Here is a 24,059-nt window from a genome sequence, read left to right as displayed (position 1 = left end):
ATCCTCTAGTTTGCAAGGTTCTTCTGCTTATGGCAATTCCACCCTTAGAATGCCTGATCTCGTCTGATCTCAGAAGCTACCTAGGGTTGGGCCTGGTTAGTACTTGAATGGGAGACTGTCTGGGAATACCAGGTGTTGTAAGCTTTTCCAATCCTGCAAACAATTAAAGCTTACATTTCCATGTTATTTACATCTTTTGCACAAATTTGTAGTTGAAACTCTTTTGTGTTGTAAATGTTGATGTGTTGAAATGGAATGCTTTTGCTTGGTTTTGAACAAATATGGTCTTAGCTATGAAATTTGAATCCTCTAGTTTGCAAGGTGCTTCTGCTTACGGCCATTCCACCCTTAGAATGCCTGATCTCGTCTGATCTCAGAAGCTACCTAGGGTTGGGCCTGGTTAGTACTTGAATGGGAGACTGTCTGGGAATATCAGGTGTTGTAAGCTTTTCCAATCCTGCAAACAATTAAAGCTTACATTTCCATGTTATTTACATCTTTTGCACAAATTTGTAGTTGAAACTCTTTTGTGTTGTAAATGTTGATGTGTTGAAATGGAATGCTTTTGCTTGGTTTTGAACAAATATGGTCTTAGCTATGAAATTTGAATCCTCTAGTTTGCAAGGTGCTTCTGCTTACGGCCATTCCACCCTTAGAATGCCTGATCTCGTCTGATCTCAGAAGCTACCTAGGGTTGGGCCTGGTTAGTACTTGAATGGGAGACTGTCTGGGAATATCTGGTGTTGTAAGCTTTTCCAATCCTGCAAACAATTAAAGCTTACATTTCCATGTTATTTACATCTTTTGCACAAATTTGTAGTTGAAACTCTTTTGTGTTGTAAATGTTGATGTGTTGAAATGGAATGCTTTTGCTTGGTTTTGAACAAATATGGTCTTAGCTATGAAATTTGAATCCTCTAGTTTGCAAGGTGCTTCTGCTTACGGCCATTCCATCCTTAGAATGCCTGATCTCGTCTGATCTCAGAAGCTACCTAGGGTTGGGCCTGGTTAGTACTTGAATGGGAGACTGTCTGGGAATACCAGGTGTTGTAAGCTTTTCCAATCCTGCAAACAATTAAATCTTACATTTCCATGTTATTTACATCTTTTGCACAAATTTGTAGTTGAAACTCTTTTGTGTTGTAAATGTTGATGTGTTGAAATGGAATGCTTTTGCTTGGTTTTGAACAAATATGGTCTTAGCTATGAAATTTGAATCCTCTAGTTTGCAAGGTGCTTCTGCTTACGGCCATTCCACCCTTAGAATGCCTGATCTCGTCTGATCTCAGAAGCTACCTAGGGTTGGGCCTGGTTAGTACTTGAATGGGAGGCTGTCTGGGAATACCAGGTGTTGTAAGCTTTTCCAATCCTGCAAACAATTAAAGCTTACATTTCCATGTTATTTACATCTTTTGCACAAATTTGTAGTTGAAACTCTTTTGTGTTGTAAATGTTGATGTGTTGAAATGGAATGCTTTTGCTTGGTTTTGAACAAATATGGTCTTAGCTATGAAATTTGAATCCTCTAGTTTGCAAGGTGCTTCTGCTTACGGCCATTCCACCCTTAGAATGCCTGATCTCGTCTGATCTCAGAAGCTACCTAGGGTTGGGCCTGGTTAGTACTTGAATGGGAGACTGTCTGGGAATACCAGGTGTTGTAAGCTTTTCCAATCCTGCAAACAATTAAAGCTTACATTTCCATGTTATTTACATCTTTTGCACAAATTTGTAGTTGAAACTCTTTTGTGTTGTAAATGTTGATGTGTTGAAATGGAATGCTTTTGCTTGGTTTTGAACAAATATGGTCTTAGCTATGAAATTTGAATCCTCTAGTTTGCAAGGTGCTTCTGCTTACGGCCATTCCACCCTTAGAATGCCTGATCTCGTCTGATCTCAGAAGCTACCTAGGGTTGGGCCTGGTTAGTACTTGAATGGGAGACTGTCTGGGAATACCAGGTGTTGTAAGCTTTTCCAATCCTGCAAACAATTAAAGCTTACATTTCCATGTTATTTACATCTTTTGCACAAATTTGTAGTTGAAACTCTTTTGTGTTGTAAATGTTGATGTGTTGAAATGGAATGCTTTTGCTTGGTTTTGAACAAATATGGTCTTAGCTATGAAATTTGAATCCTCTAGTTTGCAAGGTGCTTTGGCTTACGGCCATTCCACCCTTAGAATGCCTGATCTCGTCTGATCTCAGAAGGTACCTAGGGTTGGGCCTGGTTAGTACTTGAATGGGAGACTGTCTGGGAATACCAGGTGTTGTAAGCTTTTCCAATCCTGCTAACAATTAAAGCTTACATTTCCATGTTATTTACATCTTTTGCACAAATTTGTAGTTGAAACTCTTTTGTGTTGTAAATGTTGATGTGTTGAAATGGAATGCTTTTGCTTGGTTTTGAACAAATATGGTCTTAGCTATGAAATTTGAATCCTCTAGTTTGCAAGGTGCTTCTGCTTACGGCCATTCCACCCTTAGAATGCCTGATCTCGTCTGATCTCAGAAGCTACCTAGGGTTGGGCCTGGTTAGTACTTGAATGGGAGACTGTCTGGGAATACCAGGTGTTGTAAGCTTTTCCAATCCTGCAAACAATTAAAGCTTACATTTCCATGTTATTTACATCTTTTGCACAAATTTGTAGTTGAAACTCTTTTGTGTTGTAAATGTTGATGTGTTGAAATGGAATGCTTTTGCTTGGTTTTGAACAAATATGGTCTTAGCTATGAAATTTGAATCCTCTAGTTTGCAAGGTGCTTCTGCTTACGGCCGTTCCACCCTTAGAATGCCTGATCTCGTCTGATCTCAGAAGCTACCTAGGGTTGGGCCTGGTTAGTACTTGAATGGGAGACTGTCTGGGAATACCAGGTGTTGTAAGCTTTTCCAAACAATTAAAGCTTACATTTCCATGTTATTTACATCTTTTGCACAAATTTGTAGTTGAAACTCTTTTGTGTTGTAAATGTTGATGTGTTGAAATGGAATGCTTTTGCTTGGTTTTGAACAAATATGGTCTTAGCTATGAAATTTGAATCCTCTAGTTTGCAAGGTGCTTCTGCTTACGGCCATTCCACCCTTAGAATGCCTGATCTCGTCTGATCTCAGAAGCTATCTAGGGTTGGGCCTGGTTAGTACTTGAATGGGAGACTGTCTGGGAATACCAGGTGTTGTAAGCTTTTCCAATCCTGCAAACAATTAAAGCTTACATTTCCATGTTATTTACATCTTTTGCACAAATTTGTAGTTGAAACTCTTTTGTGTTGTAAATGTTGATGTGTTGAAATGGAATGCTTTTGCTTGGTTTTGAACAAATATGGTCTTAGCTATGAAATTTGAATCCTCTAGTTTGCAAGGTGCTTCTGCTTACGGCCATTCCACCCTTAGAATGCCTGATCTCGTCTGATCTCAGAAGCTACCTAGGGTTGGGCCTGGTTAGTACTTGAATGGGAGACTGTCTGGGAATACCAGGTGTTTTAAGCTTTTCCAATCCTGCAAACAATTAAAGCTTACATTTCCATGTTATTTACATCTTTTGCACAAATTTGTAGATGAAACTCTTTTGTGTTGTAAATGTTGATGTGTTGAAATGGAATGCTTTGCGTTGTAAATGTTGATGTGTTGAAATGGAATGCTTTTGCTTGGTTTTGAACAAATATGGTCTTAGCTATGAAATTTGAATCCTCTAGTTTGCAAGGTGCTTCTGCTTACGGCCATTCCACCCTTAGAATGCCTGATCTCGTCTGATCTCAGAAGCTACCTAGGGTTGGGCCTGGTTAGTACTTGAATGGGAGACTGTCTGGGAATACCAGGTGTTGTAAGCTTTTCCAATCCTGCAAACAATTAAAGCTTACATTTCCATGTTATTTACATCTTTTGCACAAATTTGTAGTTGAAACTCTTTTGTGTTGTAAATGTTGATGTGTTGAAATGGAATGCTTTTGCTTGGTTTTGAACAAATATGGTCTTAGCTATGAAATTTGAACCCTCTAGTTTGCAAGGTGCTTCTGCTTACGGCCATTCCACCCTTAGAATGCCTGATCTCGTCTGATCTCAGAAGCTACCTAGGGTTGGGCCTGGTTAGTACTTGAATGGGAGACTGTCTGGGAATATCAGGTGTTGTAAGCTTTTCCAATGCTGCAAACAATTAAAGCTTACATTTCCATGTTATTTACATCTTTTGCACAAATTTGTAGTTGAAACTCTTTTGTGTTGTAAATGTTGATGTGTTGAAATGGAATGCTTTTGCTTGGTTTTGAACAAATATGGTCTTAGCTATGAAATTTGAATCCTCTAGATTTGCAAGGTGCTTCTGCCTACGGCCATTCCACCCTTAGAATGCCTGATCTCGTCTGATCTCAGAAGCTACCTAGGGTTGGGCCTGGTTAGTACTTGAATGGGAGACTGTCGGGGAATATCAGGTGTTGTAAGCTTTTCCAATCCTGCAAACAATTAAAGCTTACATTTCCATGTTATTTACATCTTTTGCACAAATTTGTAGTTGAAACTCTTTTGTGTTGTAAATGTTGATGTGTTGAAATGGAATGCTTTTGCTTGGTTTTGAACAAATATGGTCTTAGCTATGAAATTTGAATCCTCTAGTTTGCAAGGTGCTTCTGCTTACGGCCATTCCACCCTTAGAATGCCTGATCTCGTCTGATCTCAGAAGCTACCTAGGGTTGGGCCTGGTTAGTACTTGAATGGGAGACTGTCTGGGAATACCAGGTGTTGTAAGCTTTTCCAATCCTGCAAACAATTAAAGCTTACATTTCCATGTTATTTACATCTTTTGCACAAATTTGTAGTTGAAACTCTTTTGTGTTGTAAATGTTGATGTGTTGAAATGGAATGCTTTTGCTTGGTTTTGAACAAATATGGTCTTAGCTATGAAATTTGAATCCTCTAGTTTGCAAGGTGCTTCTGCTTAAGGCCATTCCACCCTTAGAATGCCTGATCTCGTCTGATCTCAGAAGCTACCTAGGGTTGGGCCTGGTTAGTACTTGAATGGGAGACTGTCTGGGAATATCAGGTGTTGTAAGCTTTTCCAATCCTGCAAACAATTAAAGCTTACATTTCCATGTTATTTACATCTTTTGCACAAATTTGTAGTTGAAACTCTTTTGTGTTGTAAATGTTGATGTGTTGAAATGGAATGCTTTTGCTTGGTTTTGAACAAATATGGTCTTAGCTATGAAATTTGAATCCTCTAGTTTGCAAGGTGCTTCTGCTTACGGCCATTCCACCCTTAGAATGCCTGATCTCGTCTGATCTCAGAAGCTACCTAGGGTTGGGCCTGGTTAGTACTTGAATGGGAGACTGTCTGGGAATACCAGGTGTTGTAAGCTTTTCCAATCCTGCAAACAATTAAAGCTTACATTTCCATGTTTTTTACATCTTTTGCACAAATTTGTAGTTGAAACTCTTTTGTGTTGTAAATGTTGATGTGTTGAAATGGAATGCTTTTGCTTGGTTTTGAACAAATATGGTCTTAGCTATGAAATTTGAATCCTCTAGTTTGCTAGGTGCTTCTGCTTACGGCCATTCCACCCTCAGAATGCCTGATCTCGTCTGATCTCAGAAGCTACCTAGGGTTGGGCCTGGTTAGTACTTGAATGGGAGACTGTCTGGGAATACCAGGTGTTGTAAGCTTTTCCAATCCTGCAAACAATTAAAGCTTACATTTCCATGTTATTTACATCTTTTGCACAAATTTGTAGTTGAAACTCTTTTGTGTTGTAAATGTTGATGTGTTGAAATGGAATGCTTTTGCTTGGTTTTGAACAAATATGGTCTTAGCTATGAAATTTGAATCCTCTAGTTTGCAAGGTGCTTCTGCTTACGGCCATTCCACCCTTAGAATGCCTGATCTCGTCTGATCTCAGAAGCTACCTAGGGTTGGGCCTGGTTAGTACTTGAATGAGAGACTGTCTGGGAATATCAGGTGTTGTAAGCTTTTCCAATCCTGCAAACAATTAAAGCTTACATTTCCATGTTATTTACATCTTTTGCACAAATTTGTAGTTGAAACTCTTTTGTGTTGTAAATGTTGATGTGTTGAAATGGAATGCTTTTGCTTGGTTTTGAACAAATATGGTCTTAGCTATGAAATTTGAATCCTCTAGTTTGCAAGGTGCTTCTGCTTACGGCCATTCCACCCTTAGAATGCCTGATCTCGTCTGCTCTCAGAAGCTACCTAGGGTTGGGCCTGGTTAGTACTTGAATGGGAGGCTGTCTTGGAATATCAGGTGTTGTAAGCTTTTCCAATCCTGCAAACAATTAAAGCTTACATTTCCATGTTATTTACATCTTTTGCACAAATTTGTAGATGAAACTCTTTTGTGTTGTAAATGTTGATGTGTTGAAATGGAATGCTTTGTGTTGTAAATGTTGATGTGTTGAAATGGAATGCTTTTGCTTGGTTTTGAACAAATATGGTCTTAGCTATGAAATTTGAATCCTCTAGTTTGCAAGGTGCTTCTGCTTACGGCCATTCCACCCTTAGAATGCCTGATCTCGTCTGATCTCAGAAGCTACCTAGGGTTGGGCCTGGTTAGTACTTGAATGGGAGACTGTCTGGGAATACCAGGTGTTGTAAGCTTTTCCAATCCTGCAAACAATTAAAGCTTACATTTCCATGTTATTTACATCTTTTGCACAAATTTGTAGATGAAACTCTTTTGTGTTGTAAATGTTGATGTGTTGAAATGGAATGCTTTGTGTTGTAAATGTTGATGTGTTGAAATGGAATGCTTTTGCTTGGTTTTGAACAAATATGATCTTAGCTATGAAATTTGAATCCTCTAGTTTGCAAGGTGCTTCTGCTTACGGCCATTCCACCCTTAGAATGCCTGATCTCGTCTGATCTCAGAAGCTACCTAGGGTTGGGCCTGGTTAGTACTTGAATGGGAGACTGTCTGGGAATACCAGGTGTTGTAAGCTTTTCCAATCCTGCAAACAATTAAAGCTTACATTTCCATGTTATTTACATCTTTTGCACAAATTTGTAGTTGAAACTCTTTTGTGTTGTAAATGTTGATGTGTTGAAATGGAATGCTTTTGCTTGGTTTTGAACAAATATGGTCTTAGCTATGAAATTTGAATCCTCTAGATTTGCAAGGTGCTTCTGCCTACGGCCATTCCACCCTTAGAATGCCTGATCTCGTCTGATCTCAGAAGCTACCTAGGGTTGGGCCTGGTTAGTACTTGAATGGGAGACTGTCGGGGAATATCAGGTGTTGTAAGCTTTTCCAATCCTGCAAACAATTAAAGCTTACATTTCCATGTTATTTACATCTTTTGCACAAATTTGTAGTTGAAACTCTTTTGTGTTGTAAATGTTGATGTGTTGAAATGGAATGCTTTTGCTTGGTTTTGAACAAATATGGTCTTAGCTATGAAATTTGAATCCTCTAGTTTGCAAGGTGCTTCTGCTTACGGCCATTCCACCCTTAGAATGCCTGATCTCGTCTGATCTCAGAAGCTACCTAGGGTTGGGCCTGGTTAGTACTTGAATGGGAGACTGTCTGGGAATACCAGGTGTTGTAAGCTTTTCCAATCCTGCAAACAATTAAAGCTTACATTTCCATGTTATTTACATCTTTTGCACAAATTTGTAGTTGAAACTCTTTTGTGTTGTAAATGTTGATGTGTTGAAATGGAATGCTTTTGCTTGGTTTTGAACAAATATGGTCTTAGCTATGAAATTTGAATCCTCTAGTTTGCAAGGTGCTTCTGCTTAAGGCCATTCCACCCTTAGAATGCCTGATCTCGTCTGATCTCAGAAGCTACCTAGGGTTGGGCCTGGTTAGTACTTGAATGGGAGACTGTCTGGGAATATCAGGTGTTGTAAGCTTTTCCAATCCTGCAAACAATTAAAGCTTACATTTCCATGTTATTTACATCTTTTGCACAAATTTGTAGTTGAAACTCTTTTGTGTTGTAAATGTTGATGTGTTGAAATGGAATGCTTTTGCTTGGTTTTGAACAAATATGGTCTTAGCTATGAAATTTGAATCCTCTAGTTTGCAAGGTGCTTCTGCTTACGGCCATTCCACCCTTAGAATGCCTGATCTCGTCTGATCTCAGAAGCTACCTAGGGTTGGGCCTGGTTAGTACTTGAATGGGAGACTGTCTGGGAATACCAGGTGTTGTAAGCTTTTCCAATCCTGCAAACAATTAAAGCTTACATTTCCATGTTTTTTACATCTTTTGCACAAATTTGTAGTTGAAACTCTTTTGTGTTGTAAATGTTGATGTGTTGAAATGGAATGCTTTTGCTTGGTTTTGAACAAATATGGTCTTAGCTATGAAATTTGAATCCTCTAGTTTGCTAGGTGCTTCTGCTTACGGCCATTCCACCCTCAGAATGCCTGATCTCGTCTGATCTCAGAAGCTACCTAGGGTTGGGCCTGGTTAGTACTTGAATGGGAGACTGTCTGGGAATACCAGGTGTTGTAAGCTTTTCCAATCCTGCAAACAATTAAAGCTTACATTTCCATGTTATTTACATCTTTTGCACAAATTTGTAGTTGAAACTCTTTTGTGTTGTAAATGTTGATGTGTTGAAATGGAATGCTTTTGCTTGGTTTTGAACAAATATGGTCTTAGCTATGAAATTTGAATCCTCTAGTTCGCAAGGTAGTTCTGCTTACGACCATTCCACCCTTAGAATACCTGATCTCGTCTGATCTCAGAAGCTACCTAGGGTTGGGCCTGGTTAGTACTTGAATGGGAGACTGTCTGGGAATATCAGGTGTTGTAAGCTTTTCCAATCCTGCAAACAATTAAAGCTTACATTTCCATGTTATTTACATCTTTTGCACAAATTTGTAGTTGAAACTCTTTTGTGTTGTAAATGTTGATGTGTTGAAATGGAATGCTTTTGCTTGGTTTTGAACAAATATGGTCTTAGCTATGAAATTTGAATCCTCTAGTTTGCAAGGTGCTTCTGCTTTCGGCCATTCCACCCTTAGAATTCCTGATCTCGTCTGTTCTCAGAAGCTACCTAGGGTTGGGCCTGGTTAGTACTTGAATGGGAGACTGTCTGGGAATATCAGGTGTTGTAAGCTTTTCCAATCCTGCAAACAATTAAAGCTTACATTTCCATGTTATTTACATCTTTTGCACAAATTTGTAGTTGAAACTCTTTTGTGTTGTAAATGTTGATGTTTTGAAATGGAATGCTTTGTGTTGTAAATGTTGATGTGTTGAAATGGAATGCTTTTGCTTGGTTTTGAACAAATATGGTCTTAGCTATGAAATTTGAATCCTCTAGTTTGCAAGGTGCTTCTGCTTACGGCCATTCCACCCTTAGAATGCCTGATCTCGTCTGATCTCAGAAGCTACCTAGGGTTGGGCCTGGTTAGTACTTGAATGGGAGACTGTCTGGGAATATCAGGTGTTGTAAGCTTTTCCAATCCTGCAAACAATTAAAGCTTACATTTCCATGTTATTTACATCTTTTGCACAAATTTGTAGTTGAAACTCTTTTGTGTTGTAAATGTTGATGTGTTGAAATGGAATGCTTTTGCTTGGTTTTGAACAAATATGGTCTTAGCTATGAAATTTGAATCCTCTAGTTTGCAAGGGGCTTCTGCTTATGGCCATTCCACCCTTAGAATGCCTGATCTCGTCTGATCTCAGAAGCTACCTAGGGTTGGGCACGGTTAGTACTTGAATGGGAGACTGTCTGGGAATACCAGGTGTTGTAAGCTTTTCCAATCCTGCAAACAATTAAAGCTTACATTTCCATGTTATTTACATCTTTTGCACAAATTTGTAGATGAAACTCTTTTGTGTTGTAAATGTTGATGTGTTGAAATGGAATGCTTTGTATTGTAAATGTTGATGTGTTGAAATGGAATGCTTTTGCTTGGTTTTGAACAAATATGGTCTTAGCTATGAAATTTGAATCCTCTAGTTTGCAAGGTGCTTCTGCTTACGGCCATTCCACCCTTAGAATGCCTGATCTCGTCTGATCTCAGAAGCTACCTAGGGTTGGGCCTGGTTAGTACTTGAATGGGAGACTGTCTGGGAATACCAGGTGTTGTAAGCTTTTCCAATCCTGCAAACAATTAAAGCTTACATTTCCATGTTATTTACATCTTTTGCACAAATTTGTAGTTGAAACTCTTTTGTGTTGTAAATGTTGATGTGTTGAAATGGAATGCTTTTGCTTGGTTTTGAACAAATATGGTCATAGCTATGAAATTTGAATCCTCTAGTTTGCAAGGTGCTTCCGCTTACGGCCATTCCACCCTTAGAATGCCTGATCTCGTCTGATCTCAGAAGCTACCAAGGGTTGGTCCTGGTTAGTACTTGAATGGGAGACTGTCTGGGAATACCAGGTGTTGTAAGCTTTTCCAATCCTGCAAACAATTAAAGCTTACATTTCCATGTTATTTACATCTTTTGCACAAATTTGTAGTTGAAACTCTTTTGTGTTGTAAATGTTGATGTGTTGAAATGGAATGCTTTTGCTTGGTTTTGAACAAATATGGTCTTAGCTATGAAATTTGAATCCTCTAGTTTGCAAGGTGCTTCTGCTTACGGCCATTCCACCCTTAGAATGCCTGATCTTGTCTGATCTCAGAAGCTACCTAGGGTTGGGCCTGGTTAGTACTTGAATGGGAGACTGTCTGGGAATACCAGGTGTTGTAAGCTTTTCCAATCCTGCAAACAATTAAAGCTTACATTTCCATGTTATTTACATCTTTTGCACAAATTTGTAGTTGAAACTCTTTTGTGTTGTAAATGTTGATGTGTTGAAATGGAATGCTTTGTGTTGTAAATGTTGATGTGTTGAAATGGAATGCTTTTGCTTGGTTTTGAACAAATATGGTCTTAGCTATGAAATTTGAATCCTCTAGTTTGCAAGGTGCTTCTGCTTACGGCCATTCCACCCTTAGAATGCCTGATCTCGTCTGATCTCAGAAGCTACCTAGGGTTGGGCCTGGTTAGTACTTGAATGGGAGACTGTCTGGGAATACCAGGTGTTGTAAGCTTTTCCAATCCTGCAAACAATTAAAGCTTACATTTCCATGTTTTTTACATCTTTTGCACAAATTTGTAGTTGAAACTCTTTTGTGTTGTAAATGTTGATGTGTTGAAATGGAATGCTTTTGCTTGGTTTTGAACAAATATGGTCTTAGCTATGAAATTTGAATCCTCTAGTTTGCTAGGTGCTTCTGCTTACGGCCATTCCACCCTCAGAATGCCTGATCTCGTCTGATCTCAGAAGCTACCTAGGGTTGGGCCTGGTTAGTACTTGAATGGGAGACTGTCTGGGAATACCAGGTGTTGTAAGCTTTTCCAATCCTGCAAACAATTAAAGCTTACATTTCCATGTTATTTACATCTTTTGCACAAATTTGTAGTTGAAACTCTTTTGTGTTGTAAATGTTGATGTGTTGAAATGGAATGCTTTTGCTTGGTTTTGAACAAATATGGTCTTAGCTATGAAATTTGAATCCTCTAGTTCGCAAGGTAGTTCTGCTTACGACCATTCCACCCTTAGAATACCTGATCTCGTCTGATCTCAGAAGCTACCTAGGGTTGGGCCTGGTTAGTACTTGAATGGGAGACTGTCTGGGAATATCAGGTGTTGTAAGCTTTTCCAATCCTGCAAACAATTAAAGCTTACATTTCCATGTTATTTACATCTTTTGCACAAATTTGTAGTTGAAACTCTTTTGTGTTGTAAATGTTGATGTGTTGAAATGGAATGCTTTTGCTTGGTTTTGAACAAATATGGTCTTAGCTATGAAATTTGAATCCTCTAGTTTGCAAGGTGCTTCTGCTTACGGCCATTCCACCCTTAGAATGCCTGATCTCGTCTGATCTCAGAAGCTACCTAGGGTTGGGCCTGGTTAGTACTTGAATGGGAGACTGTCTGGGAATACCAGGTGTTGTAAGCTTTTCCAATCCTGCAAACAATTAAAGCTTACATTTCCATGTTATTTACATCTTTTGCACAAATTTGTAGTTGAAACTCTTTTGTGTTGTAAATGTTGATGTGTTGAAATGGAATGCTTTTGCTTGGTTTTGAACAAATATGGTCTTAGCTATGAAATTTGAATCCTCTAGTTTGCAAGGTGCTTCCGCTTACGGCCATTCCACCCTTAGAATGCCTGATCTCGTCTGATCTCAGAAGCTACCAAGGGTTGGGCCTGGTTAGTACTTGAATGGGAGACTGTCTGGGAATACCAGGTGTTGTAAGCTTTTCCAATCCTGCAAACAATTAAAGCTTACATTTCCATGTTATTTACATCTTTTGCACAAATTTGTAGTTGAAACTCTTTTGTGTTGTAAATGTTGATGTGTTGAAATGGAATGCTTTTGCTTGGTTTTGAACAAATATGGTCTTAGCTATGAAATTTGAATCCTCTAGTTTGCAAGGTGCTTCTGCTTACGGCCATTCCACCCTTAGAATGCCTGATCTTGTCTGATCTCAGAAGCTACCTAGGGTTGGGCCTGGTTAGTACTTGAATGGGAGACTGTCTGGGAATACCAGGTGTTGTAAGCTTTTCCAATCCTGCAAACAATTAAAGCTTACATTTCCATGTTATTTACATCTTTTGCACAAATTTGTAGTTGAAACTCTTTTGTGTTGTAAATGTTGATGTGTTGAAATGGAATGCTTTGTGTTGTAAATGTTGATGTGTTGAAATGGAATGCTTTTGCTTGGTTTTGAACAAATATGGTCTTAGCTATGAAATTTGAATCCTCTAGTTTGCAAGGTGCTTCTGCTTACGGCCATTCCACCCTTAGAATGCCTGATCTCGTCTGATCTCAGAAGCTACCTAGGGTTGGGCCTGGTTAGTACTTGAATGGGAGACTGTCTGGGAATACCAGGTGTTGTAAGCTTTTCCAATCCTGCAAACAATTAAAGCTTACATTTCCATGTTTTTTACATCTTTTGCACAAATTTGTAGTTGAAACTCTTTTGTGTTGTAAATGTTGATGTGTTGAAATGGAATGCTTTTGCTTGGTTTTGAACAAATATGGTCTTAGCTATGAAATTTGAATCCTCTAGTTTGCTAGGTGCTTCTGCTTACGGCCATTCCACCCTCAGAATGCCTGATCTCGTCTGATCTCAGAAGCTACCTAGGGTTGGGCCTGGTTAGTACTTGAATGGGAGACTGTCTGGGAATACCAGGTGTTGTAAGCTTTTCCAATCCTGCAAACAATTAAAGCTTACATTTCCATGTTATTTACATCTTTTGCACAAATTTGTAGTTGAAACTCTTTTGTGTTGTAAATGTTGATGTGTTGAAATGGAATGCTTTTGCTTGGTTTTGAACAAATATGGTCTTAGCTATGAAATTTGAATCCTCTAGTTCGCAAGGTAGTTCTGCTTACGACCATTCCACCCTTAGAATACCTGATCTCGTCTGATCTCAGAAGCTACCTAGGGTTGGGCCTGGTTAGTACTTGAATGGGAGACTGTCTGGGAATACCAGGTGTTGTAAGCTTTTCCAATCCTGCAAACAATTAAAGCTTACATTTCCATGTTATTTACATCTTTTGCACAAATTTGTAGTTGAAACTCTTTTGTGTTGTAAATGTTGATGTGTTGAAATGGAATGCTTTTGCTTGGTTTTGAACAAATATGGTCTTAGCTATGAAATTTGAATCCTCTAGTTCGCAAGTTAGTTCTGCTTACGACCATTCCACCCTTAGAATACCTGATCTCGTCTGATCTCAGAAGCTACCTAGGGTTGGGCCTGGTTAGTACTTGAAAGGGAGACTGTCTGGGAATATCAGGTGTTGTAAGCTTTTCCAATCCTGCAAACAATTAAAGCTTACATTTCCATGTTATTTACATCTTTTGCACAAATTTGTAGTTGAAACTCTTTTGTGTTGTAAATGTTGATGTGTTGAAATGGAATGCTTTTGCTTGGTTTTGAACAAATATGGTCTTAGCTATGAAATTTGAATCCTCTAGTTTGCAAGGTGCTTCTGCTTACGGCCATTCCACCCTTAGAGTTCCTGATCTCGTCTGATCTCAGAAGCTACCTAGGGTTGGGCCTGGTTAGTACTTGAATGGGAGACTGTCTGGGAATATCAGGTGTTGTAAGCTTTTCCAATCCTGCAAACAATTAAAGCTTACATTTCCATGTTATTTACATCTTTTGCACAAATTTGTAGTTGAAACTCTTTTGTGTTGTAAATGTTGATGTGTTGAAATGGAATGCTTTGTGTTGTAAATGTTGATGTGTTGAAATGGAATGCTTTTGCTTGGTTTTGAACAAATATGGTCTTAGCTATGAAATTTGAATCCTCTAGTTTGCAAGGTGCTTCTGCTTACGGCCATTCCACCCTTAGAATGCCTGATCTCGTCTGATCTCAGAAGCTACCTAGGGTTGGGCCTGGTTAGTACTTGAATGGGAGACTGTCTGGGAATATCAGGTGTTGTAAGCTTTTCCAATCCTGCAAACAATTAAAGCTTACATTTCCATGTTATTTACATCTTTTGCACAAATTTGTAGTTGAAACTCTTTTGTGTTGTAAATGTTGATGTGTTGAAATGGAATGCTTTTGCTTGGTTTTGAACAAATATGGTCTTAGCTATGAAATTTGAATCCTCTAGTTTGCAAGGTGCTTCTGCTTACGGCCATTCCACCCTTAGAATGCCTGATCTCGTCTGATCTCAGAAGCTACCTAGGGTTGGGCCTGGTTAGTACTTGAATGGGAGACTGTCTGGGAATACCAGGTGTTGTAAGCTTTTCCAATCCTGCAAACAATTAAAGCTTACATTTCCATGTTATTTACATCTTTTGCACAAATTTGTAGTTGAAACTCTTTTGTGTTGTAAATGTTGATGTGTTGAAATGGAATGCTTTTGCTTGGTTTTGAACAAATATGGTCTTAGCTATGAAATTTGAATCCTCTAGTTTGCAAGGTGCTTCTGCTTACGGCCATTCCACCCTTAGAATGCCTGATCTCGTCTGATCTCAGAAGCTACCTAGGGTTGGGCCTGGTTAGTACTTGAATGGGAGACTGTCTGGGAATACCAGGTGTTGTAAGCTTTTCCAATCCTGCAAACAATTAAAGCTTACATTTCCATGTTATTTACATCTTTTGCACAAATTTGTAGTTGAAACTCTTTTGTGTTGTAAATGTTGATGTGTTGAAATGGAATGCTTTTGCTTGGTTTTGAACAAATATGGTCTTAGCTATGAAATTTGAATCCTCTAGTTTGCAAGGTGCTTCTGCTTACGGCCATTCCACCCTTAGAATGCCTGATCTCGTCTGATCTCAGAAGCTATCTAGGGTTGGGCCTGGTTAGTACTTGAATGGGAGACTGTCTGGGAATACCAGGTGTTGTAAGCTTTTCCAATCCTGCAAACAATTAAAGCTTACATTTCCATGTTATTTACATCTTTTGCACAAATTTGTAGTTGAAACTCTTTTGTGTTGTAAATGTTGATGTGTTGAAATGGAATGCTTTTGCTTGGTTTTGAACAAATATGGTCTTAGCTATGAAATTTGAATCATCTAGTTTGCAAGGTGCTTCTGCTTACGGCCATTCCACCCTTAGAATGCCTGATCTCGTCTGATCTCAGAAGCTACCTAGGGTTGGGCCTGGTTACTACTTGAATGGGAGACTGTCTGGGAATACCAGGTGTTGTAAGCTTTTCCAATCCTGCAAACAATTAAAGCTTACATTTCCATGTTATTTACATCTTTTGCACAAATTTGTAGTTGAAACTCTTTTGTGTTGTAAATGTTGATGTGTTGAAATGGAATGCTTTTGCTTGGTTTTGAACAAATATGGTCTTAGCTATGAAATTTGAATCCTCTAGGTTTGCAAGGTGCTTCTGCCTACGGCCATTCCACCCTTAGAATGCCTGATCTCGTCTGATCTCAGAAGCTACCTAGGGTTGGGCCTGGTTAGTACTTGAATGGGAGACTGTCTGGGAATACCAGGTGTTGTAAGCTTTTCCAATCCTGCAAACAATTAAAGCTTACATTTCCATGTTATTTACATCTTTTGCACAAATTTGTAGTTGAAACTCTTTTGTGTTGTAAATGTTGATGTGTTGAAATGGAATGCTTTGTGTTGTAAATGTTGATGTGTTGAAATGGAATGCTTTTGCTTGGTTTTGAACAAATATGATCTTAGCTATGAAATTTGAATCCTCTAGTTTGCAAGGTGCTTCTGCTTACGGCCATTCCACCCTTAGAATGCCTGATCTCGTCTGATCTCAGAAGCTACCTAGGGTTGGGCCTGGTTAGTACTTGAATGGGAGACTGTCTGGGAATACCAGGTGTTGTAAGCTTTTCCAATCCTGCAAACAATTAAAGCTTACATTTCCATGTTATTTACATCTTTTGCACAAATTTGTAGTTGAAACTCTTTTGTGTTGTAAATGTTGATGTGTTGAAATGGAATGCTTTTGCTTGGTTTTGAACAAATATGGTCTTAGCTATGAAATTTGAATCCTCTAGTTTGCAAGGTGCTTCTGCTTACGGCCATTCCACCCTTAGAATGCCTGATCTCGTCTGATCTCAGAAGCTACCTAGGGTTGGGCCTGGTTAGTACTTGAATGGGAGACTGTCTGGGAATACCAGGTGTTGTAAGCTTTTCCAATCCTGCAAACAATTAAAGCTTACATTTCCATGTTATTTACATCTTTTGCACAAATTTGTAGTTGAAACTCTTTTGTGTTGTAAATGTTGATATGTTGAAATGGAATGCTTTTGCTTGGTTTTGAACAAATATGGTCTTAGCTATGAAATTTGAATCCTCTAGTTTGCAAGGTGCTTCTGCTTAAGGCCATTCCACCCTTAGAATGCCTGATCTCGTCTGATCTCAGAAGCTACCTAGGGTTGGGCCTGGTTAGTACTTGAATGGGAGACTGTCTGGGAATATCAGGTGTTGTAAGCTTTTCCAATCCTGCAAACAATTAAAGCTTACATTTCCATGTTATTTACATCTTTTGCACAAATTTGTAGTTGAAACTCTTTTGTGTTGTAAATGTTGATGTGTTGAAATGGAATGCTTTTGCTTGGTTTTGAACAAATATGGTCTTAGCTATGAAATTTGAATCCTCTAGTTTGCAAGGTGCTTTTGCTTACGGCCATTCCACCCTTAGAATGCCTGATCTCGTCTGATCTCAGAAGCTACCTAGGGTTGGGCCTGGTTAGTACTTGAATGGGAGACTGTCTGGGAATACCAGGTGTTGTAAGCTTTTCCAATCCTGCAAACAATTAAAGCTTACATTTCCATGTTTTTTACATCTTTTGCACAAATTTGTAGTTGAAACTCTTTTGTGTTGTAAATGTTGATGTGTTGAAATGGAATGTTTTTGCTTGGTTTTGAACAAATATGGTCTTAGCTATGAAATTTGAATCCTCTAGTTTGCAAGGTGCTTCTGCTTACGGCCATTCCACCCTTAGAATGCCTGATCTCGTCTGATCTCAGAAGCTACCTAGGGTTGGGCCTGGTTAGTACTTGAATGGGAGACTGTCTGGGAATACCAGGTGTTGTAAGCTTTTCCAATCCTGCAAACAATTAAAGCTTACATTTCCATGTTATTTACATCTTTTGCACAAATTTGTAGTTGAAACTCTTTTGTGTTGTAAATGTTGATGTGTTGAAATGGAATGCTTTTGCTTGGTTTTGAACAAATATGGTCTTAGCTATGAAATTTGAATCCTCTAGTTTGCAAGGTGCTTCTGCTTAAGGCCATTCCACCCTTAGAATGCCTGATCTCGTCTGATCTCAGAAGCTACCTAGGGTTGGGCCTGGTTAGTACTTGAATGGGAGACTGTCTGGGAATATCAGGTGTTGTAAGCTTTTCCAATCCTGCAAACAATTAAAGCTTACATTTCCATGTTATTTACATCTTTTGCACAAATTTGTAGTTGAAACTCTTTTGTGTTGTAAATGTTGATGTGTTGAAATGGAATGCTTTTGCTTGGTTTTGAACAAATATGGTCTTAGCTATGAAATTTGAATCCTCTAGTTTGCAAGGTGCTTCTGCTTACGGCCATTCCACTCTTAGAATGCCTGATCTCGTCTGATCTCAGAAGCTACCTAGGGTTGGGCCTGGTTAGTACTTGAATGGGAGACTGTCTGGGAATACCAGGTGTTGTAAGCTTTTCCAATCCTGCAAACAATTAAAGCTTACATTTCCATGTTATTTACATCTTTTGCACAAATTTGTAGTTGAAACTCTTTTGTGTTGTAAATGTTGATGTGTTGAAATGGAATGCTTTTGCTTGGTTTTGAACAAATATGGTCTTAGCTATGAAATTTGAATCCTCTAGTTTGCAAGGTGCTTCTGCTTACGGCCATTCCACCCTTAGAATGCCTGATCTCGTCTGATCTCAGAAGCTACCTAGGGTTGGGCCTGGTTAGTACTTGAATGGGAGACTGTCTGGGAATACCAGGTGTTGTAAGCTTTTCCAATCCTGCAAACAATTAAAGCTTACATTTCCATGTTATTTACATCTTTTGCACAAATTTGTAGTTGAAACTCTTTTGTGTTGTAAATGTTGATGTGTTGAAATGGAATGCTTTTGCTTGGTTTTGAACAAATATGGTCTTAGCCATGAAATTTGAATCCTCTAGTTTGCAAGATGCTTCTGCTTACGGCCATTCCACCCTTAGAATTCCTGATCTCGTCTGATCTCAGAAGCTACCTAGGGTTGGGCCTGGTTAGTACTTGAATGGGAGACTGTCTGGGAATACCAGGTGTTGTAAGCTTTTCCAATCCTGCAACCAATTAAAGCTTACATTTCCATGTTATTTACATCTTTTGCACAAATTTGTAGTTGAAACTCTTTTGTGTTGTAAATGTTGATGTGTTGAAATGGAATGCTTTTGCTTGGTTTTGAACAAATATGGTCTTAGCCATGAAATTTGAATCCTCTAGTTTGCAAGGTGCTTCTGCTTACGGCCATTCCACCTTTAGAATTCCTGATCTCGTCTGATCTCAGAAGCTACCTATGGTTGGGCCTGGTTAGTACTTGAATGGGAGACTGTCTTGGAATACCAGGTGTTGTAAGCTTTTCCAATCCTGCAAACAATTAAAGCTTACATTTCCATGTTATTTACATCTTTTGCACAAATTTGTAGTTGAAACTCTTTTGTGTTGTAAATGTTGATGTGTTGAAATGGAATGCTTTTGCTTGGTTTTGAACAAATATGGTCTTAGCTATGAAATTTGAATCCTCTAGGTTTGCAAGGTGCTTCTGCTTACGGCCATTCCACCCTTAGAATGCCTGATCTCGTCTGATCTCAGAAGCTACCTAGGGTTGGGCCTGGTTAGTACTTGAATGGGAGACTGTCTGGGAATACCAGGTTTTGTAAGCTTTTCCAATCCTGCAAACAATTAAAGCTTACATTTCCATGTTATTTACATCTTTTGCACAAATTTGTAGATGAAACTCTTTTGTGTTGTAAATGTTGATGTGTTGAAATGGAATGCTTTGTGTTGTAAATGTTGATGTGTTGAAATGGAATGCTTTTGCTTGGTTTTGAACAAATATGGTCTTAGCTATGAAATTTGAATCCTCTAGTTTGCAAGGTGCTTCTGCTTACGGCCATTCCACCCTTAGAATGCCTGATCTCGTCTGATCTCAGAAGCTACCTAGGGTTGGGCCTGGTTAGTACTTGAATGGGAGACTGTCTGGGAATACCAGGTTTTGTAAGCTTTTCCAATCCTGCAAACAATTAAAGCTTACATTTCCATGTTATTTACATCTTTTGCACAAATTTGTAGTTGAAACTCTTTTGTGTTGTAAATGTTGATGTGTTGAAATGGAATGCTTTTGCTTGGTTTTGAACAAATATGGTCTTAGCTATGAAATTTGAATCCTCTAGTTTGCAAGGTGCTTCTGCTTAAGGCCATTCCACCCTTAGAATGCCTGATCTCGTCTGATCTCAGAAGCTACCTATGGTTGGGCCTGGTTAGTACTTGAATGGGAGACTGTCTGGGAATATCAGGTGTTGTAAGCTTTTCCAATCCTGCAAACAAGTAAAGCTTACATTTCCATGTTATTTACATCTTTTACACAAATTTGTAGTTGAAACTCTTTTGTGTTGTAAATGTTGATGTGTTGAAATGGAATGTTTTTGCTTGGTTTTGAACAAATATGGTCTTAGCTATGAAATTTGAATCCTCTAGTTTGCAAGGTGCTTCTGCTTACGGCCATTCCACCCTTAGAATGCCTGATCTCGTCTGATCTCAGAAGCTACCTAGGGTTGGGCCTGGTTAGTACTTGAATGGGAGACTGTCTGGGAATACCAGGTGTTGTAAGCTTTTCCAATCCTGCAAACAATTAAAGCTTACATTTCCATGTTATTTACATCTTTAGCACAAATTTGTAGTTGAAACTCTTTTGTGTTGTAAATGTTGATGTGTTGAAATGGAATGCTTTTGCTTGGTTTTGAACAAATATGGTCTTAGCTATGAAATTTGAGTCCTCTAGTTTGCAAAGTTCTTTTGCTTACGGCCATTCCACCCTTAGAATGCCTGATCTCGTCTGATCTCAGAAGCTACCTAGGGTTGGGCCTGGTTAGTACTTGAATGGGGGAATGTCTGGGAATACCAGGTGTTGTAAGCTTTTCCAATCCTGCAAACAATTAAAGCTTACATTTCCATGTTATTTACATCTTTTGCACAAATTTGTAGTTGAAACTCTTTTGTGTTGTAAATGTTGATGTGTTGAAATGGAATGCTTTGTGTTGTAAATGTTGATGTGTTGAAATGGAATGTTTTTGCTTGGTTTTGAACAAATATGGTCTTAGCTATGAAATTTGAATCCTCTAGTTTGCAAGGTGCTTCTGCTTGCGGCCATTCCATCCTTAGAATGCCTGATCTCGTCTGATCTCAGAAGCTACCTAGGGTTGGGCCTGGTTAGTACTTGCATGGGAGACTGTCTGGGAATATCAGGTGTTGTAAGCTTTTCCAATCCTGCAAACAATTAAAGCTTACATTTCCATGTTATTTACATCTTTTGCACAAATTTGTAGTTGAAACTCTTTTGTGTTGTAAATGTTGATGTGTTGAAATGGAATGCTTTGTGTTGTAAATGTTGATGTGTTGAAATGGAATGCTTTTGCTTGGTTTTGAACAAATATGGTCTTAGCTATGAAATTTGAATCCTCTAGTTTGGAAGGTGCTTCTGCTTACGGCCATTCCACCCTTAGAATGCCTGATCTCGTCTGATCTCAGAAGCTACCTAGGGTTGGGCCTGGTTAGTACTTGAATGGGAGACTGTCTGGGAATACCAGGTGTTGTAAGCTTTTCCAATCCTGCAAACAATTAAAGCTTACATTTCCATGTAATTTACACCTTTTGCACAAATTTGTAGATGAAACTCTTTTGTGTTGTAAATGTTGATGTGTTGAAATGGAATGCTTTGTGTTGTAAATGTTGATGTGTTGAAATGGAATGCTTTTGCTTGGTTTTGAACAAATATGGTCTTAGCTATGAAATTTGAATCCTCTAGTTTGCAAGGTGCTTCTGCTTACGGCCGTTCCACCCTTAGAATGCCTGATTTCGTCTGATCTCAGAAGCTACCTAGGGTTGGGCCTGGTTAGTACTTGAATGGGAGACTGTCTGGGAATACCAGGTGTTGTAAGCTTTTCCAATCCTGCAAACAATTAAAGCTTACATTTCCATGTTATTTACATCTTTTGCACAAATTTGTAGTTGAAACTCTTTTGTGTTGTAAATGTTGATGTGTTGAAATGGAATGCTTTTGCTTGGTTTTGAACAAATATGGTCTTAGCTATGAAATTTGAATCCTCTAGTTTGCAAGGTGCTTCTGCTTACGGCCATTCCACCCTTAGAATGCCTGATCTCGTCTGATCTAAGAAGCTACCTAGGGTTGGGCCTGGTTAGTACTTGAATGGGAGACTGTCTTGGAATACCAGGTGTTGTAAGCTTTTCCAATCCTGCAAACAATTAAAGCTTACATTTCCATGTTTTTTACATCTTTTGCACAAATTTGTAGTTGAAACTCTTTTGTGTTGTAAATGTTGATGTGTTGAAATGGAATGTTTTTGCTTGGTTTTGAACAAATATGGTCTTAGCTATGAAATTTGAATCCTCTAGTTTGCAAGGTGCTTCTGCTTACGGCCATTCCACCCTTAGAATGCCTGATCTCGTCTGATCTCAGAAGCTACCTAGGGTTGGGCCTGGTTAGTACTTGAATGGGAGACTGTCTGGGAATACCAGGTGTTGTAAGCTTTTCCAATCCTGCAAACAATTAAAGCTTACATTTCCATGTTATTTACATCTTTTGCACAAATTTGTAGTTGAAACTCTTTTGTGTTGTAAATGTTGATGTGTTGAAATGGAATGCTTTTGCTTGGTTTTGAACAAATATGGTCTTAGCTATGAAATTTGAGTCCTCTAGTTTGCAAAGTTCTTTTGCTTACGGCCATTCCACCCTTAGAATGCCTGATCTCGTCTGATCTCAGAAGCTACCTAGGGTTGGGCCTGGTTAGTACTTGAATGGGGGAATGTCTGGGAATACCAGGTGTTGTAAGCTTTTCCAATCCTGCAAACAATTAAAGCTTACATTTCCATGTTATTTACATCTTTTGCACAAATTTGTAGTTGAAACTCTTTTGTGTTGTAAATGTTGATGTGTTGAAATGGAATGCTTTGTGTTGTAAATGTTGATGTGTTGAAATGGAATGCTTTTGCTTGGTTTTGAACAAATATGGTCTTAGCTATGAAATTTGAATCCTCTAGTTTGCAAGGTGCTTCTGCTTACGGCCATTCCACCCTTAGAATGCCTCATCTCGTCTGATCTCAGAAGCTACCTAGGGTTGGGCCTGGTTAGTACTTGAATGGGAGACTGTCTGGGAATATCAGGTGTTGTAAGCTTTTCCAATCCTGCAAACAATTAAAGCTTACTTTTCCATGTTATTTACATCTTTTGCACAAATTTGTAGTTGAAACTCTTTTGTGTTGTAAATGTTGATGTGTTGAAATGGAATGCTTTTGCTTGGTTTTGAACAAATATGGTCTTAGCTATGAAATTTGAGTCCTCTAGTTTGCAAAGTTCTTTTGCTTACGGCCATTCCACCCTTAGAATGCCTGATCTCGTCTGATTTCAGAAGCTACCTAGGGTTGGGCCTGGTTAGTACTTGAATGGGGGAATGTCTGGGAATACCAGGTGTTGTAAGCTTTTCCAATCCTGCAAACAATTAAAGCTTACATTTCCATGTTATTTACATCTTTTGCACAAATTTGTAGTTGAAACTCTTTTGTGTTGTAAATGTTGATGTGTTGAAATGGAATGCTTTTGCTTGGTTTTGAACAAATATGGTCTTAGCTATCTTTTGCACAAATTTGTAGTTGAAACTCTTTTGTGTTGTAAATGTTGATGTGTTGAAATGGAATGCTTTGTGTTGTAAATGTTGATGTGTTGAAATGGAATGCTTTTGCTTGGTTTTGAACAAATATGGTCTTAGCTATGAAATTTGAATCCTCTAGTTTGGAAGGTGCTTCTGCTTACGGCCATTCCACCCTTAGAATGCCTGATCTCGTCTGATCTCAGAAGCTACCTAGGGTTGGGCCTGGTTAGTACTTGAATGGGAGACTGTCTGGGAATACCAGGTGTTGTAAGCTTTTCCAATCCTGCAAACAATTAAAGCTTACATTTCCATGTTATTTACATCTTTTGCACAAATTTGTAGTTGAAACTCTTTTGTGTTGTAAATGTTGATGTGTTGAAATGGAATGCTTTTGCTTGGTTTTGAACAAATATGGTCTTAGCCATGAAATTTGAATCCTCTAGTTTGCAAGATGCTTCTGCTTACGGCCATTCCACCCTTAGAATTCCTGATCTCGTCTGATCTCAGAAGCTACCTAGGGTTGGGCCTGGTTAGTACTTGAATGGGAGACTGTCTGGGAATACCAGGTGTTGTAAGCTTTTCCAATCCTGCAACCAATTAAAGCTTACATTTCCATGTTATTTACATCTTTTGCACAAATTTGTAGTTGAAACTCTTTTGTGTTGTAAATGTTGATGTGTTGAAATGGAATGCTTTTGCTTGGTTTTGAACAAATATGGTCTTAGCCATGAAATTT

At 38.7% G+C, this 24,059-nt stretch overlaps 77 pseudogenes; all 77 read left to right on the top strand.

The window, feature by feature from the left end:
• Window positions 1-25: 25 nt before the first annotated feature.
• Window positions 26-144, top strand: LOC140571995 (5S ribosomal RNA; annotated as a pseudogene).
• A 185-nt stretch (window positions 145-329) lies between these two features.
• Window positions 330-448, top strand: LOC140570571 (5S ribosomal RNA; annotated as a pseudogene).
• A 185-nt stretch (window positions 449-633) lies between these two features.
• LOC140570873 (5S ribosomal RNA) lies at window positions 634-752 on the top strand (annotated as a pseudogene).
• Window positions 753-937: 185 nt separating this feature from the next.
• Window positions 938-1,056, top strand: LOC140571204 (5S ribosomal RNA; annotated as a pseudogene).
• Window positions 1,057-1,241: 185 nt separating this feature from the next.
• Window positions 1,242-1,360, top strand: LOC140571341 (5S ribosomal RNA; annotated as a pseudogene).
• A 185-nt stretch (window positions 1,361-1,545) lies between these two features.
• Window positions 1,546-1,664, top strand: LOC140568753 (5S ribosomal RNA; annotated as a pseudogene).
• Window positions 1,665-1,849: 185 nt separating this feature from the next.
• On the top strand, window positions 1,850-1,968 carry LOC140568752 (5S ribosomal RNA; annotated as a pseudogene).
• Window positions 1,969-2,153: 185 nt separating this feature from the next.
• Window positions 2,154-2,272, top strand: LOC140571184 (5S ribosomal RNA; annotated as a pseudogene).
• Window positions 2,273-2,457: 185 nt separating this feature from the next.
• On the top strand, window positions 2,458-2,576 carry LOC140568751 (5S ribosomal RNA; annotated as a pseudogene).
• A 185-nt stretch (window positions 2,577-2,761) lies between these two features.
• On the top strand, window positions 2,762-2,880 carry LOC140571529 (5S ribosomal RNA; annotated as a pseudogene).
• Window positions 2,881-3,057: 177 nt separating this feature from the next.
• Window positions 3,058-3,176, top strand: LOC140568576 (5S ribosomal RNA; annotated as a pseudogene).
• Window positions 3,177-3,361: 185 nt separating this feature from the next.
• Window positions 3,362-3,480, top strand: LOC140572787 (5S ribosomal RNA; annotated as a pseudogene).
• Window positions 3,481-3,702: 222 nt separating this feature from the next.
• LOC140568750 (5S ribosomal RNA) lies at window positions 3,703-3,821 on the top strand (annotated as a pseudogene).
• Window positions 3,822-4,006: 185 nt separating this feature from the next.
• On the top strand, window positions 4,007-4,125 carry LOC140570570 (5S ribosomal RNA; annotated as a pseudogene).
• Window positions 4,126-4,311: 186 nt separating this feature from the next.
• Window positions 4,312-4,430, top strand: LOC140566703 (5S ribosomal RNA; annotated as a pseudogene).
• Window positions 4,431-4,615: 185 nt separating this feature from the next.
• Window positions 4,616-4,734, top strand: LOC140568749 (5S ribosomal RNA; annotated as a pseudogene).
• A 185-nt stretch (window positions 4,735-4,919) lies between these two features.
• Window positions 4,920-5,038, top strand: LOC140566317 (5S ribosomal RNA; annotated as a pseudogene).
• Window positions 5,039-5,223: 185 nt separating this feature from the next.
• Window positions 5,224-5,342, top strand: LOC140568747 (5S ribosomal RNA; annotated as a pseudogene).
• Window positions 5,343-5,527: 185 nt separating this feature from the next.
• On the top strand, window positions 5,528-5,646 carry LOC140570213 (5S ribosomal RNA; annotated as a pseudogene).
• Window positions 5,647-5,831: 185 nt separating this feature from the next.
• LOC140566104 (5S ribosomal RNA) lies at window positions 5,832-5,950 on the top strand (annotated as a pseudogene).
• A 185-nt stretch (window positions 5,951-6,135) lies between these two features.
• On the top strand, window positions 6,136-6,254 carry LOC140567523 (5S ribosomal RNA; annotated as a pseudogene).
• Window positions 6,255-6,476: 222 nt separating this feature from the next.
• On the top strand, window positions 6,477-6,595 carry LOC140568746 (5S ribosomal RNA; annotated as a pseudogene).
• A 222-nt stretch (window positions 6,596-6,817) lies between these two features.
• On the top strand, window positions 6,818-6,936 carry LOC140568745 (5S ribosomal RNA; annotated as a pseudogene).
• A 186-nt stretch (window positions 6,937-7,122) lies between these two features.
• Window positions 7,123-7,241, top strand: LOC140566702 (5S ribosomal RNA; annotated as a pseudogene).
• A 185-nt stretch (window positions 7,242-7,426) lies between these two features.
• LOC140568744 (5S ribosomal RNA) lies at window positions 7,427-7,545 on the top strand (annotated as a pseudogene).
• A 185-nt stretch (window positions 7,546-7,730) lies between these two features.
• Window positions 7,731-7,849, top strand: LOC140566316 (5S ribosomal RNA; annotated as a pseudogene).
• A 185-nt stretch (window positions 7,850-8,034) lies between these two features.
• LOC140568743 (5S ribosomal RNA) lies at window positions 8,035-8,153 on the top strand (annotated as a pseudogene).
• A 185-nt stretch (window positions 8,154-8,338) lies between these two features.
• LOC140570212 (5S ribosomal RNA) lies at window positions 8,339-8,457 on the top strand (annotated as a pseudogene).
• Window positions 8,458-8,642: 185 nt separating this feature from the next.
• Window positions 8,643-8,761, top strand: LOC140572113 (5S ribosomal RNA; annotated as a pseudogene).
• Window positions 8,762-8,946: 185 nt separating this feature from the next.
• Window positions 8,947-9,065, top strand: LOC140566851 (5S ribosomal RNA; annotated as a pseudogene).
• A 222-nt stretch (window positions 9,066-9,287) lies between these two features.
• On the top strand, window positions 9,288-9,406 carry LOC140570568 (5S ribosomal RNA; annotated as a pseudogene).
• Window positions 9,407-9,591: 185 nt separating this feature from the next.
• On the top strand, window positions 9,592-9,710 carry LOC140566195 (5S ribosomal RNA; annotated as a pseudogene).
• A 222-nt stretch (window positions 9,711-9,932) lies between these two features.
• LOC140568742 (5S ribosomal RNA) lies at window positions 9,933-10,051 on the top strand (annotated as a pseudogene).
• A 185-nt stretch (window positions 10,052-10,236) lies between these two features.
• LOC140570474 (5S ribosomal RNA) lies at window positions 10,237-10,355 on the top strand (annotated as a pseudogene).
• A 185-nt stretch (window positions 10,356-10,540) lies between these two features.
• On the top strand, window positions 10,541-10,659 carry LOC140572165 (5S ribosomal RNA; annotated as a pseudogene).
• Window positions 10,660-10,881: 222 nt separating this feature from the next.
• On the top strand, window positions 10,882-11,000 carry LOC140568741 (5S ribosomal RNA; annotated as a pseudogene).
• A 185-nt stretch (window positions 11,001-11,185) lies between these two features.
• On the top strand, window positions 11,186-11,304 carry LOC140570210 (5S ribosomal RNA; annotated as a pseudogene).
• Window positions 11,305-11,489: 185 nt separating this feature from the next.
• Window positions 11,490-11,608, top strand: LOC140572101 (5S ribosomal RNA; annotated as a pseudogene).
• A 185-nt stretch (window positions 11,609-11,793) lies between these two features.
• LOC140568740 (5S ribosomal RNA) lies at window positions 11,794-11,912 on the top strand (annotated as a pseudogene).
• Window positions 11,913-12,097: 185 nt separating this feature from the next.
• Window positions 12,098-12,216, top strand: LOC140568771 (5S ribosomal RNA; annotated as a pseudogene).
• A 185-nt stretch (window positions 12,217-12,401) lies between these two features.
• On the top strand, window positions 12,402-12,520 carry LOC140572164 (5S ribosomal RNA; annotated as a pseudogene).
• A 222-nt stretch (window positions 12,521-12,742) lies between these two features.
• Window positions 12,743-12,861, top strand: LOC140568739 (5S ribosomal RNA; annotated as a pseudogene).
• A 185-nt stretch (window positions 12,862-13,046) lies between these two features.
• On the top strand, window positions 13,047-13,165 carry LOC140570208 (5S ribosomal RNA; annotated as a pseudogene).
• Window positions 13,166-13,350: 185 nt separating this feature from the next.
• LOC140571857 (5S ribosomal RNA) lies at window positions 13,351-13,469 on the top strand (annotated as a pseudogene).
• A 185-nt stretch (window positions 13,470-13,654) lies between these two features.
• On the top strand, window positions 13,655-13,773 carry LOC140570370 (5S ribosomal RNA; annotated as a pseudogene).
• A 185-nt stretch (window positions 13,774-13,958) lies between these two features.
• LOC140570297 (5S ribosomal RNA) lies at window positions 13,959-14,077 on the top strand (annotated as a pseudogene).
• A 222-nt stretch (window positions 14,078-14,299) lies between these two features.
• On the top strand, window positions 14,300-14,418 carry LOC140570566 (5S ribosomal RNA; annotated as a pseudogene).
• Window positions 14,419-14,603: 185 nt separating this feature from the next.
• On the top strand, window positions 14,604-14,722 carry LOC140568738 (5S ribosomal RNA; annotated as a pseudogene).
• A 185-nt stretch (window positions 14,723-14,907) lies between these two features.
• Window positions 14,908-15,026, top strand: LOC140568736 (5S ribosomal RNA; annotated as a pseudogene).
• Window positions 15,027-15,211: 185 nt separating this feature from the next.
• LOC140568575 (5S ribosomal RNA) lies at window positions 15,212-15,330 on the top strand (annotated as a pseudogene).
• A 185-nt stretch (window positions 15,331-15,515) lies between these two features.
• LOC140572282 (5S ribosomal RNA) lies at window positions 15,516-15,634 on the top strand (annotated as a pseudogene).
• Window positions 15,635-15,820: 186 nt separating this feature from the next.
• LOC140571840 (5S ribosomal RNA) lies at window positions 15,821-15,939 on the top strand (annotated as a pseudogene).
• Window positions 15,940-16,161: 222 nt separating this feature from the next.
• Window positions 16,162-16,280, top strand: LOC140568735 (5S ribosomal RNA; annotated as a pseudogene).
• A 185-nt stretch (window positions 16,281-16,465) lies between these two features.
• LOC140568734 (5S ribosomal RNA) lies at window positions 16,466-16,584 on the top strand (annotated as a pseudogene).
• A 185-nt stretch (window positions 16,585-16,769) lies between these two features.
• LOC140566315 (5S ribosomal RNA) lies at window positions 16,770-16,888 on the top strand (annotated as a pseudogene).
• A 185-nt stretch (window positions 16,889-17,073) lies between these two features.
• LOC140568733 (5S ribosomal RNA) lies at window positions 17,074-17,192 on the top strand (annotated as a pseudogene).
• Window positions 17,193-17,377: 185 nt separating this feature from the next.
• Window positions 17,378-17,496, top strand: LOC140568732 (5S ribosomal RNA; annotated as a pseudogene).
• A 185-nt stretch (window positions 17,497-17,681) lies between these two features.
• Window positions 17,682-17,800, top strand: LOC140566314 (5S ribosomal RNA; annotated as a pseudogene).
• A 185-nt stretch (window positions 17,801-17,985) lies between these two features.
• On the top strand, window positions 17,986-18,104 carry LOC140570945 (5S ribosomal RNA; annotated as a pseudogene).
• A 185-nt stretch (window positions 18,105-18,289) lies between these two features.
• LOC140568731 (5S ribosomal RNA) lies at window positions 18,290-18,408 on the top strand (annotated as a pseudogene).
• Window positions 18,409-18,593: 185 nt separating this feature from the next.
• LOC140569946 (5S ribosomal RNA) lies at window positions 18,594-18,712 on the top strand (annotated as a pseudogene).
• Window positions 18,713-18,897: 185 nt separating this feature from the next.
• On the top strand, window positions 18,898-19,016 carry LOC140573072 (5S ribosomal RNA; annotated as a pseudogene).
• Window positions 19,017-19,202: 186 nt separating this feature from the next.
• On the top strand, window positions 19,203-19,321 carry LOC140572507 (5S ribosomal RNA; annotated as a pseudogene).
• A 222-nt stretch (window positions 19,322-19,543) lies between these two features.
• Window positions 19,544-19,662, top strand: LOC140572506 (5S ribosomal RNA; annotated as a pseudogene).
• Window positions 19,663-19,847: 185 nt separating this feature from the next.
• On the top strand, window positions 19,848-19,966 carry LOC140567528 (5S ribosomal RNA; annotated as a pseudogene).
• A 185-nt stretch (window positions 19,967-20,151) lies between these two features.
• Window positions 20,152-20,270, top strand: LOC140568730 (5S ribosomal RNA; annotated as a pseudogene).
• A 185-nt stretch (window positions 20,271-20,455) lies between these two features.
• Window positions 20,456-20,574, top strand: LOC140573435 (5S ribosomal RNA; annotated as a pseudogene).
• A 222-nt stretch (window positions 20,575-20,796) lies between these two features.
• Window positions 20,797-20,915, top strand: LOC140566122 (5S ribosomal RNA; annotated as a pseudogene).
• Window positions 20,916-21,137: 222 nt separating this feature from the next.
• LOC140568728 (5S ribosomal RNA) lies at window positions 21,138-21,256 on the top strand (annotated as a pseudogene).
• A 222-nt stretch (window positions 21,257-21,478) lies between these two features.
• LOC140573146 (5S ribosomal RNA) lies at window positions 21,479-21,597 on the top strand (annotated as a pseudogene).
• A 185-nt stretch (window positions 21,598-21,782) lies between these two features.
• On the top strand, window positions 21,783-21,901 carry LOC140567044 (5S ribosomal RNA; annotated as a pseudogene).
• Window positions 21,902-22,086: 185 nt separating this feature from the next.
• LOC140568727 (5S ribosomal RNA) lies at window positions 22,087-22,205 on the top strand (annotated as a pseudogene).
• Window positions 22,206-22,390: 185 nt separating this feature from the next.
• LOC140573434 (5S ribosomal RNA) lies at window positions 22,391-22,509 on the top strand (annotated as a pseudogene).
• Window positions 22,510-22,731: 222 nt separating this feature from the next.
• Window positions 22,732-22,850, top strand: LOC140566941 (5S ribosomal RNA; annotated as a pseudogene).
• Window positions 22,851-23,035: 185 nt separating this feature from the next.
• Window positions 23,036-23,154, top strand: LOC140567242 (5S ribosomal RNA; annotated as a pseudogene).
• Window positions 23,155-23,478: 324 nt separating this feature from the next.
• LOC140568726 (5S ribosomal RNA) lies at window positions 23,479-23,597 on the top strand (annotated as a pseudogene).
• A 185-nt stretch (window positions 23,598-23,782) lies between these two features.
• Window positions 23,783-23,901, top strand: LOC140569945 (5S ribosomal RNA; annotated as a pseudogene).
• Window positions 23,902-24,059: the final 158 nt, after the last annotated feature.

Source organism: Salminus brasiliensis, chromosome 11 (genome assembly GCF_030463535.1).
Source record: "Salminus brasiliensis chromosome 11, fSalBra1.hap2, whole genome shotgun sequence".
Lineage (NCBI taxonomy): Eukaryota > Metazoa > Chordata > Actinopteri > Characiformes > Bryconidae > Salminus > Salminus brasiliensis.
This window is presented reverse-complemented; position numbering and strand designations above follow the sequence as displayed.